We start from the raw sequence: 15960 nt of genomic DNA, 5'->3' as shown, positions 1-15960 counted from the left end.
GAGAGAGAGAGAGAGAGAGAGAGAGAGAGAGAGAGAGAGAGAAATTATTATACATCTGTCTGTGGTCAGCGAGAGGCTTGATCTCGGTCGTGTTAGCTGTTGCTTTCGCCTGAACTTCATAGGATGGTGGTCCTGTCATTGTGAGCTGGGGATGGAGGTATAGTGAAGGGGGTTGGGATAGGTCTACCTGCTGAACCATAAGTAGCCACTGCCTGGTTCTCCCTTGCCCTAGTTTTGGATGGAGAGGTGGCCTGGGCGCTGGTCATAATTTATGTTCGGTCTCTAGGACACTATGTGACAGCACAGCGACCCGTCCCTTGTCTCTTGCATGCAGGATGCAGCGTTTAAACCTCTCATTTGGTAGTCGGGAATGCCTCTGATCGCATGGCAATGCTTTATTTGTCTGTCTCTAGCTTGTCCTTGATATCATCCACAGGATTCCTCGTAAACAGGCCCTTAGCATAACATGTCCTCAGTATAAGTGAATGTTACAGTTTGTAATTCAAATTTGTGTTTCCTCACCTTGGAAGCTTTTGTATTTCTTTTCTATACTTATACACGTAGTACAAATATCTAATCAGGCTATAAAGTCACCGATGTAGGCGGAGTTGTTTCACGCGGTTTTGTTTGTGGAACTTTCACCCTTCGTATGATAGTGTTTTAAAGGTCAGCCTGTGGCCAAGTATCCGTAATCATTAAGAAAACACAGTTGAATATATATATATATATATATATATATATATATAAAATGTATATATATATAAATATAAATTATATATATGTGTGTGTGTAATATATATACATATATATATATGTGCGCATATGTATGTATACCAGATTGTTAAGCCATTTCTCCTAACGAGGGCTATCTCCCAAGAAAGGACAGAACAGAACTAGTCACTGCGCAGTGCAGTAAATCTCCAGACCATTAGCCACTTCATAAACACACGGAAGCTTATCAGGAGTGCATCGAAAATCCTTACACACACGCTCACAATGCACCTGTCACCTCTGTCTTAAAAATTACGCACTCTGGATACTTAGGACTTTCCTTTCCAGTATCCCCTTTACACTGTCTGTCAGACAGTTTCTAGATTTCTGTCTCCTCTTTTTTTCATAACACTTTCGAACTGTGTACTCTTTGGCCTGTCTTTGTCAAGTTGGAACACATGCCAGGATGCTCGTTTTGATTCACGTGAAAGATGAGTTTTTCTGATGCCTCGCTATCTGTTCAAGTAAGCAAATTTACAAAAAAATTAGATGCCAAAATAACCAGCTGAGTCAGCCTAAATCAAACATTTCTTCACTTTTATGCTGGTACTTTAGGAAGAGAAACTAACAATGATGATTACTTTATAATTTTTTTGCGCCATATAGAAGTTCTATCAAAGCATTTAAGTATTACGAAATTGGTGGGATATATGAATATATTTGGGGTTATTTAACGACACTTATTAACATTCAGAGAGCAACAATGAGCTTAAACAAGTAATATACATATAATTATAATTCACGTAATGTATTACTGTAGATGTATTATAATTTTTTTAGCTGTTAACGTAAATATGGACTGGATGGCCCACTGTATTTTTATGTATATATATATATATATATATATATATATATATATATATATATATATATATATATATATATATATATATATATATATATATATATATATAAAATATTTACACATACATACGTATATAATAATGTATTACACATACATATATATATATGTATATAATATATATTGAATATATATATATATATATATATATATATATATATATATATATATATATATATATATATATATATATATATATATATATATATATATATATATATATATTTAACAAACTTTTAAAGTTATATATGTACCTGTAATAACCTCAATGACCTCTTAACTTCTTGATTTTTTCACATTTTTCACGATGCCTGTGGCAAGATTCGAACCCGCATTCGGTATATCAGAATGAGGTAACGTTAGCCAGGTGTGTGCGTGTGTGTGTTTATTGAAGCATATATATATATATATAATGTGTCTGTATATTTTCTTTCTTTCTTTAATCGGTCATTCAGTTGTTTTTCTTCACTACACTGCATGGAACATTTTTTATATCGCACGATTGCAAAGGCGGTAAAACCTTTGTGTGGCAAAGCGTCAGGCAGAAAGTTCTTGCCAATAATCCTAGATGAAGGTCTTGCATTGGCAGACTTCGAAAGAGGCGAAGAAGACAGCGTTCAAGGAAGTAATGGTAGACATCTTACTCACACCAGAGGGCAAGAGTCGAGTCGACAAAAAGGAGGACGAGCTCTGTGGGCGCTTTTGACCAAGCTTTCTCTGATTTCGTTAACTTGAAGAAAGCACGATTGAAGAGCGATGATGATCAACGGAAGTTATTTCTCAAGAGTTTACTTTTCAGCACTCATCAAATGACGGAAGTTCTAATGCCAAAGTTCAGAAACTTGTTTTGCATACATTGGGTACTCTTCTGAAGGAGCATTGCAGAAAACAGTCGCGGATTCTTTCCATTAAGATGTCTTGTTCTTAGATAGATCTATATCACATAGTCGTCGAAGGGGGTTAGTGTCGCCAGTGCACCTCACGTGGTTCAGTGTAGGCATTACTTAATGCTCTTTGCAGCGTCCCTTCGACCCCTAGCTGCAACCCCTTTAGTTTCTTTTACTGTACATCTTTTCATATTCTGTCTTCCATCTTAATTTCCTTTAAACTGTTTCATAGTGCAACTGCGACGTTTTCCTCTTGTTACAACTTTCTACTCTCAATTTCCCTCTCAACGCTGAATGACCTCATAGGTTCCAGGGCTTCGCCTTTGGCCTTAATTCTGTATTCTGTTCTATTCGGTACACACAGTAAACCTATAGGAAAAACCCATGCCTCACACTGAACACCCCCACCCCCATGCAAATAAAAGTATAGTCTATTTTTTTAACCTGGCAAACTTGCACTTAGCTGCTTGCCGCCGATTGGTTGTCCGAATCTCACAGTTTTGTTTTCACACTGTTTCAGAATTGTGATTATACGGTCACAGAGCGAGTTAAGAGCTAAGTTATGTAATGTTATGCAAATACCAGTTGTAATAAACGTAACTATTAAGAACTTACATACCGAAATATTATATATATTTAACAATTATGAAACAACACTTACCGAAGCCGTAGACTAGAAATATGTTTCAAACGCATGTTTAATTTCCAGCCAGATTTTTAGCGCAATCTTGTCATTAATGGTTTGGAAATAACCAAAACGTATTTATTGTACATTGCTGAAGGTTCTATTACGCATGAGTTCAAAAGATTATCGTAGAAATTTCAGTTTGGCGGAGAAGTTGAGGAGGTGGAGTTGTGGGAGGAACAGCCACAGGGTTGACACAAGGTTGACGTACTTTCAGCGGGAGGTTCAAATCTGGGTTGTGGTGCTCTTGTGTTCCTAAAATAATCATTAAGATGTTTAAATACCATAATGCTAATTTTTTCACTTCAAAAATACTGCAGACGGAATGTCATTAATATTCTAGGATATGTATAAAAAGGCAAATTGAATATGCATTGAATTTATGAATACTTTTTTCTAGCTAGTGTGCTACTCTCTGCTATATAAAACTTCAGTAAATTGACTGTTCTTCAAATAGAGATTTTCAGTGATGTCTTTGCTTGGTGTTTGAAGTTCCTTCATGTGTGTTTTGATCTCTGTCGTCTCTTGTGGCCATGGCTGAAATAGGTGAAAAAGATAGTGAGGCACCAGCTCGATAGCCGAATCTAAGCTGAATAATTCTGGTTGTAAGTGGTGTGTGCAGACGACAACTCACCAGCTGTTCCCCCCCACAACTCCACCTCCTCAATTTCTCCGCAAAGCTTAAATTTCTACGATAATTTTTAATTTTTGTTCTTAGGCGTTACAGAACCTTCAGCAATGCACAATAAACACATTTTTGTTTATTTCCAAACCACTAATGGCATGATTTCGCTAAAAATCTAGCTAAAAATTAAACATTTAAGTTTATGCGTTTGAAACATTTTTCTAGCCTACGGCTTCGGTAAGTGTCGTTTCATAATTGTTAAATATATATAATATTTCGGTATGTAAGTTCTTAATACTTACGTTTATTACAACTAGTATTTACATAACATGACATAACTTAGCTCTTAACTCGCTCTATGACCGTGCAATCGCAATTCTGAAACAGTGTGAAAACAAAACTGTGAGATTCGGCCAACAGGACGTCCACCCAATCAGCGGCAAGCAGGTAAGTGCAATTTTGCCAGATAAAAAAAAAAAAAAACTATAGTACAATGATTGTTACATATTCTCTTTTAGAGATTTGCACCAGTTCTCGCACAAATGATGCAAATGACGACGAACGGCTCTGGTGTGTAAGCCCGCTTTGTCTTCGCGTTTGTTCTTGTGCTACACCGAGCACCGTCATAACTGACTCTTCCCATCCGTTCTAGAAGCAACGATACCTCATCTCACGGAAATTACTCGTACAGTCTGTTAGCGTCGGTCTGTGCATGACGGTGGAACCAGTCTTAGCCTATGTTCTCTACAAAGGGAAAAACACCTGAGTTTGTCCTGTTATTTACATGTCATAATGAAATCAATATTTTTTTTTGTCAGTTAGGTCATTCTCTTCCAGTTAGATTATAAAGCACTTGTCACAGTTCACCGTAAATGTGATCATGAAAGAGGAAAACTGCGGAAATTTTAAGTGTCTAACAAGTTAATTTGCTGACTAACATCTGACAAATGGAAAAAGAAAAATCCTTTTCATTTTTAAATATATTATCTTGTCATATGGCATAATATGTTGAGACGAAAGTATGAAAGAAGTGAGAATACTGCTGAGACCCAACTCCCAGCTACTAAGTAATTACTTATAAAGGGAAATTCGGTACAATGTAGCACTGGATATTATTATTATTATTATTGTTATTATTATTATTATTATTATGTAGAAGGTGAACCCTATTCATATGGAACAACCCCATAGGGGCTATTAACTTGAAATTCAAGCTTCCAAAGAATATTGTGGTGTTCATTAGAAAGAAGTATCAGGAGATAAAGGTAAACACAGAAAGAAGAGATCTTGCTTAATTAAAAAAGAAAAAATTAACAGTTAACCAATAGATAAAAATGTAAATTGTTAAAATACTGGGAGAATTGTATTAGGGTAGCAATGCACTGCATCTTCGTACGAACTTTTGAAGCTCCCATTGCACGGCATCCTCAGGGAGGCTGTTCCACAGTCCAGCGGTGTGAGGAATAAGGGACCTCTGGAACTGAGAAGTTCGACAACGAGGCACATTTACTGCATAATGGTGCTACTGTTCAGCAAATCTGGTTGCATTAAAGCAACAAATATCTCACGAGTTACTTGATTAGACGGTTGCCGTAAATATATTCCTATAACCTGTTACTCTCAGCCCTAACCGATATAATCATCTGTAATGAAGGACCAGTTGCTGAACGGCATCAATCTGATACTCTGCTGTGACGCAAGACGAGGAAAAGACGCCCCGTTTTACTGGTTATCGCTGCCCCTCGTGACCTTGCCCTTCGATGACGTAATCTACTTCCAGCTGAATGTATAAATGAAAGTGGCTGTTAGGCCTAAATATTAGGCGCTTATGCTTACAAGGTCGTCAGACACCTTGAAAAAAAAGGGGCAAAAGAATATGCCCTTAGCTGAAATATGTTCGAAAAACTTAGTTGAAAAACAAGTTACCTTGAATGAACTGATGTTCCTTGTGTGCAAGAAAGACTGTTGGCAAATCCATTAGCCGGAGAAAGTGGCACAACCGCGATGTCCTTTTTTTTTTCTTTTTTTTCATCATGTGAAGAAAGTATTAGAAAAGGCTGGACGAAAAGAAATGGAAATCGAGCGAAGTTTCAGTGAAGTGAAGAAAAAAAAAAACAGGAAACGAAACATCGTGTTGGCATTTTAACATTCGTATTTGAAACCCATTTCCGGGAAAAGTGTTCAGGCTCTGAAGGAGAATTCTGTGAATATTGGTAGTTATTTGTCGTCAAGAGTGCGGGAAAGTCGTCATTTACGATTCTAAGATTTTAATAATATGCTGTCACTCTTTTAAGAGTGGAAAATATTCTTAGTGAATTAAGAGTGATTTAAAGAGTCCTGAAGTTTGGTGTTATAATTCTTCTTCTTACCAATATAAGTAAAAGATTTCACATTTGAAACATCCATGAAGTTTTTTTTAACATAACAATAGCAACAACGATAACAATAATTAAAACTATGATAAAGAATCCTCACCATATTTGACAATGAGTTTTAATATCATCAAAAGGGTTGCACTTGGAAAATCTTTTCTTAGTGAAATTTCCTGTCACTGCTTATGAACAATGAATTCAGCATTGTAGGATTCATTACCGTCACTTTCAGTGATAATGAAGAAAATGATAGTGACTGTCTTGGGATCCAGGACCCAAAGACAACCCAGGTTCGAACCCTCGACGGCGCCGTGTTCTTTTAGCTAAGGAACTTTACCATAATTACATTAGTCTACTCAGCTGAAAATGAGTACTTAATCCCAGAAGGATACTGGTCAACTAAGCGTTAAATAGCGTACACATTACTGAATTAATGACGGAGACAAATATAGAAATGAACCATAACGGTCTAAACCGAATTAGGAAACAAAAGTTTCGTCAGGCATGCAACCCAAAGGGAAGGTTAGTCGTACCTGAAGGTCGTCAAGAAATTGATTACAATAGAAGTCAAGAAGCTGCGCAATGAGGATTACAGAGGCAATACCGCAGAAACAATGAAGTCTGGAGGTGCAGTAACCGAAACGACGCAACAAAGAGAAGATTTTAGGAAGTGAAGTGATAAAACAACTGGCAGAATACAAACATAAAGAAGAAATACTAGCTCTTCAAAACAGAGAGAGCGCACAAACACCCAATGTAGAAAAACAAGCTCAGTTTTACCATCAGGAGACGGACGGCATGCAAGAAATGGCAGAGCAAATAGATGAAATAAACACTGGAAGTAAACCGAAGGAGACAGGACAGGGGTCCCCACCCTGAAAGCGTATAAAGAAAGAAACAGCACAAATCTTACTGCCATTGATTTTCAGGGAAGGTGAAACGTGGAAGGTAATAGATGCAATTATTATCGACCAGTTTTCAATCACGTTTATTCATTGTTGAGCCGTAACATTATAACTGAAATCCAAATGATAAAAGATTTGACATTAAGTCAGTCAAGAAAACAGGTATTTGTTGAAATTTTGGCAGAAATGAGACGACGACCTTGAAACGATGTTAAGTTGGAATCAGCAAGAAGGTAATTTGGTAGCCCATCATTATCAAGAGTTGAATACATAAAGGACAGGAGAAGAAAAAATGATAAAATTAAGAAATTTTTGCAATTATATTATGGGGGCAATAAATAACAATAACATACGTTACAAGATAATCTAAAGTCAGATTATGATCAAATATTATTATGGTGTTAGTAGGAATTATGGAAGGAGAATCTTTAGCTATTAAACATTTAAATAAATGGAGTGATGAGGGAGAAAATGGAAGAGAAAAGAACTAAAATGTTTGTGAATAGAACTTGGGATATCCACATAGAGTAGTAAACGAATCTGAAAATATCTGTAACTGGAAGTTGAAAGATTTGCCAAAGGGCTCTGCAGAAATTGTGAGACAGGAGAGTGCCCAGGAAAACAAAATTTGAAATATACGGAAACATAGCAGAGGCAGCCCAACTTTATGGAAAGTGAAATGTTTTGGCAAAATGTGTATTTAGAATAGAATGGAATATAGAATTTAGGCCAAAGACCAAGCGCTGGGACGTATGAGGTCATTCAGCGCTGAAACGGAAATTTACAGTAAAAAGGTCTGAAAAGTGTAACAGTAGTAAAACCTCGTAGTTGCACTGTAAATCAATTGTTGGGAGAGGGTGGAAAGTAAGAAAGAGAAGATGAACGGAGGTACAATAAAAGGAATGAAAGGGGTTGCAGCTAGGGGCCGAAGGGACGTTGCAAAAAGTTAAGTATACCTTAGTTTTACCAGACCACTGAGCTGATTAACAGCTCTCCTAGGGCTGGTCCAAAGGATTAGACTTATTTAACGTGGCTAAGAAGAACCTTAAGTAATGCCTACAGTGCATCACAAGAGGTGCACTGACTGCACTACCCCCCCTACGGAGAAATGTGAATGTAAAGCAATAGGATGAACCTCCTGCAAAGTTATGCAGAGTAAGTAAGGATGGAAAGATGGGTAAAAAGTCAGTTTATATGAAGCGATAGATCAGTGTTGGTTTGGTCATGCTGAGAGAATAGGAGTAGGAGTGAATAAGATTGGTGAAATGGGCTTGTAATTTAGAGCTTTCGGGAAGGAAGGGGAGAGGGAAACATAGAAAGCAGCGATTTGACAGGACGACAGACGTGCTACAATGAAAGGCATTTAACATTCAGGAAATGCAAGAGCATTTGCAAGGTAGGAAAAAGTTAAGTATACCTTAGTTTTACCAGACCTCTGAGCTGATTAACAGCACTCCTAGGGCTGGCCCGAAGGATTAGACGTATTTTACGTGGCTAAGAACCAATTGGTTACTTAGCAACGGGACCTACAGCTTATTGTGGAATCCGAACCACTTTATAGCGAAAAATGAATTTCTATCACCAGAAATAAATTCCTCTAATTCTTCATCAGCCGGCCGGAGACTCGAACTCGGGCCTAGCGAGTGCTAGCCCACAACTCTACCGACTCACCCAACGAGGGACTTCGGTGACTCAAGTAATATATGAATGAGTATATGAAGCGGTGTTAATGGCTTGAACCATTTAACACAGGGCTGATTCTTCATTCAGCAGCAACAGTGGTGAAAAGTCGACGAAGTTTCACTTGATAACAATAAAGAAAATTATAAACGCATCACTCCTGTGGCCAGGTGAACAATGGAACAGTCTTCCTGAGGATGTCGAACAATTGGAACTTCAATATTTCAAGCGAAGATGCAGTGCATTACTACCCTAATACTATTCTCCTTGCATTTTTATACATTTTTATCTATTTGTTAATTTAGTTTTTCTTTTTTTAATAAGCGAGATCTCTTCTTTCTGTATTTCCCCTAACCTCCCCTCACTACTTCTTAATGAACACCATATTCTTTGGAAGTTGGAATTTCAAGTCAATGGCACCTGTGGGTGGGCTTGTTCCATATGAATAGAGTTTATCTTCTGAATAATAATAATAGTAATAATAATAATAATAATGATGATGATGGTCATAAAAATCCTTGGTTCCGAGATTCCAGTCTTCTTCACACTAATACAGGCTACCACCAACCTCCTTCCTAGACAGGTGCAGTGATAGTGAGGGGGACGTGAGGTTTTTAAACTCACCCATAGATTCAATTTTCTAGAACCTCTCTCTCAGGAGAAATGGCGGTTCTCTAAAACATTAAAAGTGGCAGAATAAGAGTTTTGGAGTTCACTTTTCTATTTCTGTAATTACTTGGTAACAGAAGCAAGTCATGTTTTGTAACAATATTGCAAACTATGGTATTTCCATATAATGTCGAAAATTGTCTAAAAGTTAATATCTTTCCATCCATTTCCGTGATCATGGATTCATGAAAATTACACTTTTACACTCTTTAACCTTATGTACATCCGAATAACATTCAAACAAGCAGACGTTCCCAGAAGTTTCACTGCATGACGAAATGTATCATTGGGTAATTTTCAGGTCACAGTCTAACGTATTGTTCGCATAATAACCAAAGATTGCCGTGATGCGGTATGAAAGGATTTCTCACACCGGCCTATTACCTCGATTCACCAAACCGGATGTTGAGAATTTAATTTTAGATGTAAATGACAAGGTTTTATTTGGGCTCTTTTAGCATATGAGCTGTTATCAGTCCGATTTATGATCATGATAAAGTTTCTGATTTGAAATATGTGAAATAAGACGTGCACTAAGGGAATAAAATTTAGGCTTTAATGATACTACACAGCTTTCAGTGACGTGAGTATCATGCGATTTAATACATGGAATGTTCAAGTATGACAGATTATTTTTATTTGCAACGAGTGGCAATATGATAGAAAGTTGGCGTTAGTGTTCATTCTCATCTGCTAGTGGTTTTAGCATTGCTTCAGGCTGCAATCACCAGTTGAAAAAACTGTTCTATGATGAATATTATTACTTTTTTTGGAATGGCAAATGGATGAAATCGGTACTGCCCAAGAATATAAATAAATTCATATTGGTTCTTTTGCAAGGTCTCCTCTTCCCCCTATATTTTACTGTGAACGTTTTTACCAGCACTTCTTTACTATACCACAAATACACTGTATATGATACACAGGTTAAATGGAGTAATGAGTGGCTAAATAAAGAGGGAAGTAGATAAGACTGGAATGATGCAGGGTTGAAAGAATGAAGTTCGAATTTAAGAATGCTAGTGAATGTGACAGGTGATGATGTAAGAAGGTTGTACAAAAGGAAACTGTCAGAAGATGATGTGAGGTTAAAAGTGATTTGTTATGATCTGGTTGTGTTAGTGTAATTCTGGGGCTGATGAGTGTGTGTACGGTATATCTGGATGAAGGAAAAGTTCTTGAGAAAGAGACAAGAGGGACATTTGAATTTTTTTTGCACAGTGGTTAAATGCAACAGAGACGAGTATAAGAATTAAAGGGCATAATATTCCTATTAATAAATATACCATGGTAAGGCTTTGGTTGAGATAATAAGGTAAATGACATAAGGACAGACAGAGAAAAGCCAATTTGGAGTTAGAGATGAAGTAATAAAAGATAGTGGGAGGATCCGATGTTTGCTAAAAAAAATAAGAGAAAAACAGTTTGTGAACAGTCTGATAGTAGAAGGAAAAAATTGTATGTGGTGGACATAGGTCCAGAGAAAAAGATTGAATTGATAGAGAAAAGTTACGCAAGTAGTAGAGAATGTATGGTATGTAAGGTAATTAGTAAAAAAGCAAAGTGGTGAAAGTAGAAATTAATTTACCTTACAGATAGAAAGGCTGACTGGTTTGTGCCTCCATGACTATTTCATATTCCCATGAATGGAGTGGGGAGAGAAATCAGAAGGATGAGAAATGTGGGCGAAGATTGTCGATTAAGAAAACGTGTTGTGAATGAAATATGGGTGGCTGATGTTTGCAAATGATGTAACAGTATTAACCAGTGTTAGCAGAGAGAAGTTGCAGAGGTATCTAAAACAGTTTAAAAGTTTTGTAGGAGGAGAAAGCTGAAAGTAAATGTTAGCATGAGTAAATGGAACCCAGGATAATAAAGCAATGATTACTAGTATAGAGAGGGTAAGAAAAGAGTGATCAATTCACATCAGAATTTGAAGGAATATGAAAGTAGGCTGCCAGGTAGCAGGATGTCTGTAAATGTTTTGGAAAAGAAGAACAGCGTTCATGGAAGCGAAGGATGTTTTGTCTGAAAAGATTGCTGGGTCAGATCTCAGATATTAAAGTGAAACTTAGTTGTTGAATAGAGAGAGAGAGAGAGAGAGAGAAACTGGAATTTGTTGATTCTGTAGAATTTAACTGTTATGTAGAGTATTTGTATTAAGAAAACTGACAGAATGAAAAAGGCGAATATGTAACAAAGATGTGGAAACCAATTGCCACCAGGGAAAAGATTTTTGGGTAGTTTATTCTAATAGAATTATTGGAGAATATTTGAGTAGTGAAAAAGTTGTACAATACACATATTTTTAGAGAAAAAGGAGAGAGGAACAGAGAAGGACCTGCCTACTTGCTGAAGAGGTGTTGGAATAGTAAAGCCTTAATTTTTTGGAAGTTGGGGAATGTGAGCAAGTTAAAGGTGACTGGTGCAGTGTGTGTGTGTGGTGTGGTGCGGAAGATGTGTTTCGGTTGTCTTTCACCACAGGTATATGAAGTTGCTGAGATGTGAAAGTTTTCTGCATAGAGGTTCATCCCTGATTCACAAGGGAAATGATAAATATATCAGAAAGTATATTGTGTTTACTACCACTAACCCTGATGAGCTTTGAAGCCACTTCCCCTTTGACACCTGTCAGTGGTGGTGGATCCGTAGTCTCAGACGGTTGTGTATGTTCGTCATTACTGTCTCAGTGTTAGAAATCGTAATATATATACTACAGTGTATGAGCCTCTGTCAGCGGCTTGGAAATAAAGTCGAAACAGGTCAGGACCTATACCCTGTCTGTTATTTTTTCACCTGTGGTAATGTGTGATAAACGAATCATGTGTCAAAGTGATTACGATCATATATATATAGATCATATATATATATATATATATATATATATATATATATATATATATATATATATATATATATATATATATATATATATATATATATATATATAACATATATATATGTGTGTATATATATATATATACATACACAGGTATATATATTATAGTAAATATGTGAAATATATATATATATATATATATATATATATATATATTGTGTGTGTACCATGGATTTCAGTAAATATGTGAAATTCCTAGGGAGTTGTGAAATGAGCAACTCGCCTAGGAACATTTGACCCCCGACTAGACACGGCGGGGTGGGGTGTCAAATGTATTTCGTCATGTTTAGTACCAGCCCTGGGGTATCAAATGTCCCCAAGTGCATTTGATCGCCCAGGGGACAGTAGTAAACACATTTGATGAATCACTTTCTCCGTATTTAGTACTAGCCCTCGGGGAACCCCCTTCCCTTTCCCTTTCCCCCTTCCCTTTGTAACTTATGTGGTACCGAGTGTTTAGTACTAGCCCTTTGTAAAATGACCGATTCGTTTAGGAACATTTGTTCCCCGAGGGCTAGTACTAAAGTTTTCTATAGGGCACAAAGTTACATACTGCACATAATGCATACATACATACATACATACATACATAATACATACATACTGTACATAATACATACAAAGGGTACATTACATAGTTACATAATAACAAACATACAAACATTCACTTATATATATACATATAAACATTCATATATATATATATATATATATATATATATATATATATATATATATATATATATATATATATATATATATATATATATATATATATATATATATATATATAGATAGATAGATAGATAAGGTGCACCTATTTAATATTTCACTTGGTACAAAAAAGAATAATATCTCATAAATAACGACGTTATACTTACAATTTTCCAGATTTATCATTGTTTCATGCCAAAAATCACGTTTCTCCTGTTAATATAATTACTTTTTTTTTTTTTTTTTACTTCAAGGAACGCAAAAATATATGTTTAGAAATGCTATTCCTTTATTTGGTAGTAGCCAGGAGCTCCTTATTTAATGTGGTATATTATAAAAAAAACACGTGACTAAGGTAGGCGAAGCATAATGAAATGTGATTTTTGTTAAGCTTCCCAGAAGATATATAAAAATACTGTTTTGCTTTAAAAACTTTTGTCTGATGCGGCAACAACTCGATTCCGAAGTCTATTTCTAACTTTAGCCAGTATTTTTGAGAACACGATCGAGAAACACAAAGTATCCTATCTTGAGCTGCGTAAAAAAGGTTAGATTCTTATATCTTGCATCATATGTGTTAACCACTTATTACTCAGAGATTTTTTGGTTATTTCACCTCCAACAACACAGCTGTGGCAGGTTAATTACTTCCTAGTGATCAATATTATTTTTATCAATTATGCATGAGTGGCATAATTGACAATTTTGTGTTAGAATTTTAACTGGCCTTGAAGCAACTCAGGAAATTGTATAGTGCACGCGCCAGCTCTGAACTTGGTGTATCCCGCTGGCATTGTTCGTTTCAGAAGTAAGAATTTCGTCATTGGAAAGACTTTTATTTATAATTATATTTTTTTCTCGCTACCCATCGTTCAGTTTCAACATATTATAAAACACAGCAACAAGTCACTATAACTCCATCATTGTTCGTCTCTTAAATCCTTCCCAACACGGGTGATTCCGAAGAAATCTTTCAGTTACAGCACACCAGGTCATCAAGTTGCAGTTAACTTTCTCTTTCTGTAGAGTACTCTCACATATTCTACGTACTGAATGAATTACGTTGCAGTCATCCAATAATTCCTGATCCAAAGTTGATGCAACCTACGTACCTAGCGGAGCGAGGAGGAACAGGAGGACGCGTTGATGTCACCCTGCAATAGAGACGAGAGCCTCGGTGCAGGACCGCCTTCTACTGTCCACGAAGGAGGACTGAGGTGAGGTCCGAGGTGGACACGGCGGCAGTTGCCATCTCTGATTTGAAAACGCGCGAGGCGAGCCTCCAAAACGCGCTAGAAATCCGCTAAATAACTTTTCAAAAGACCTAAGAAAAAAGCGCTAGAATATTTTTGAATGTCAAGGTAAATTATTGTCTTCATTTTTTATTGTTTTCGTTTTCTATATTTGTTACTTAAATTTGTTTTTCCAGTATCAGAATTCTTACATCTGAAATGAACAACACCCGCCGGATATACTAAGGTTTAAATGATGAAATATAAATAAAATAATGACATCTAATATATCAACAACAGATAAATCTAAATTTGTGTCAGTTTACTTGTTATCAAAAAGTCCGACAAATTTAGTTCTGGAATATCAAAATTTAATGCGTAAAGATCTACTGCTGCGGCCTCCTTTCCTTGGAATGTATTTTCCAGCTAGGTAGATTACAATTGTGGCCAAGAGTTTCGAAGCTTTACCAAGGCCTGGGTACAAATTTTGGATCACGAGTGTGCTACACTACAGTAGGGTCTGGTGATACAACCTGAAGTTTGTCATTAAATTTTGTTGAATAGGAATAATACAATAAAATGACTGGTTAATTATTTATCTGGATAAAATTGTTGTTACTGCAGTTTCAATAGATTAAAAAAAATATATTCACCAGTCCAGTTTATTACCAAATATAGTGAACGCCCTGTGGACCACCCAAAATGTTATCAGTGGTCCTTGGACCACAGTTGAGAACCTCTGCCCTAAAGGATTTTTACCAAAGCGTCTCCGTAATTAGAAACTACAGACCAAAAGCATAACGAATTTTTGGTTTCAGACCTCTTGATGTGATGTAACCGCTTCTACCGAAAATCAATGTTATAATAGTTAGATCTTTATCAAAAGCTTTTCTAGGTCAGTGATATTGGCATTTGAATAATATCGAATTACGATATTCAACAGTTTGGTGATGATATACCATTACTTACATCAATAATCACGCAAAAATTTCTATCGTCTAAGTCACATTTCAAATCTTCATTGAAGTGCTGTGAAGTAACATTGCAAATTACGGCAGAATGTTCGATTGTTTGGCGATGCCTTTCCAAGTCACTTGATTTTCTGCAAAATGACACTTACAATATCCTTACATGTCATCACCCTCTATTTCTCTGTAGAGGCCAATCTTTTAAATCTGGAGTCATTAATCCATTCATCTCGAAATCGATCTTCATCTAGTTGGGTAATAAGGCAAGGTATTGCCAAGTTGCGTTTTCTCATGACCGAGGATTACATCATGTTGCTCAGGAAAAGAATTAATCATTGACGACTAGTATTACAGATACCGATACATACAAGAATCAAATTGAATGTGAGCAACGGAAACTTGTTCTTTGGATGTTTTTATTATTATTATTATTATTATTATTATTATTATTATTATTATTATTATTATTCTAAATTTCGTCAGCTGGAAACGCTAGATTTCACAAAAGCGCTGACGCGTCAGACAGGAAAAAAAGGCACTAAACTTTTTAAAAACGCGCTAGAACTAGCCAAACTGGCAACCCTGGGCCGCGGCAGTCGATCTTGTAAGGAAGGCGCCTCCCCACCATGGAACCGAAGTTTGCATTGCCTAGCCCACCTTTCACCGTCGGTCCTTCCTCAGGCGACTTGCA

The 15960-nt window shown here is 36.4% G+C and overlaps 1 protein-coding gene across 1 annotated transcript in view; it reads right to left on the bottom strand.

Annotated features, from left to right (window-relative positions):
- Positions 1 to 14317, bottom strand: part of LOC136833428 (solute carrier family 13 member 2-like) — a 41549-nt gene extending 27232 nt beyond the window's left edge. The window contains exon 1 of the mRNA XM_067095573.1: positions 14182 to 14317. The gene's annotated coding sequence lies outside the window, so the exon portion shown is untranslated. The remainder of the gene's footprint in view (positions 1 to 14181) is intronic.
- Between the last annotated feature and the right edge of the window lie 1643 nt (positions 14318 to 15960).

The sequence above is a fragment of the Macrobrachium rosenbergii genome, chromosome 51 (assembly GCF_040412425.1).
Source record: "Macrobrachium rosenbergii isolate ZJJX-2024 chromosome 51, ASM4041242v1, whole genome shotgun sequence".
Classification (NCBI taxonomy): domain Eukaryota; kingdom Metazoa; phylum Arthropoda; class Malacostraca; order Decapoda; family Palaemonidae; genus Macrobrachium; species Macrobrachium rosenbergii.
The sequence above is the reverse complement of the archived record's forward strand: the minus strand, read 5'-3'. Positions and strand labels throughout refer to the sequence as shown.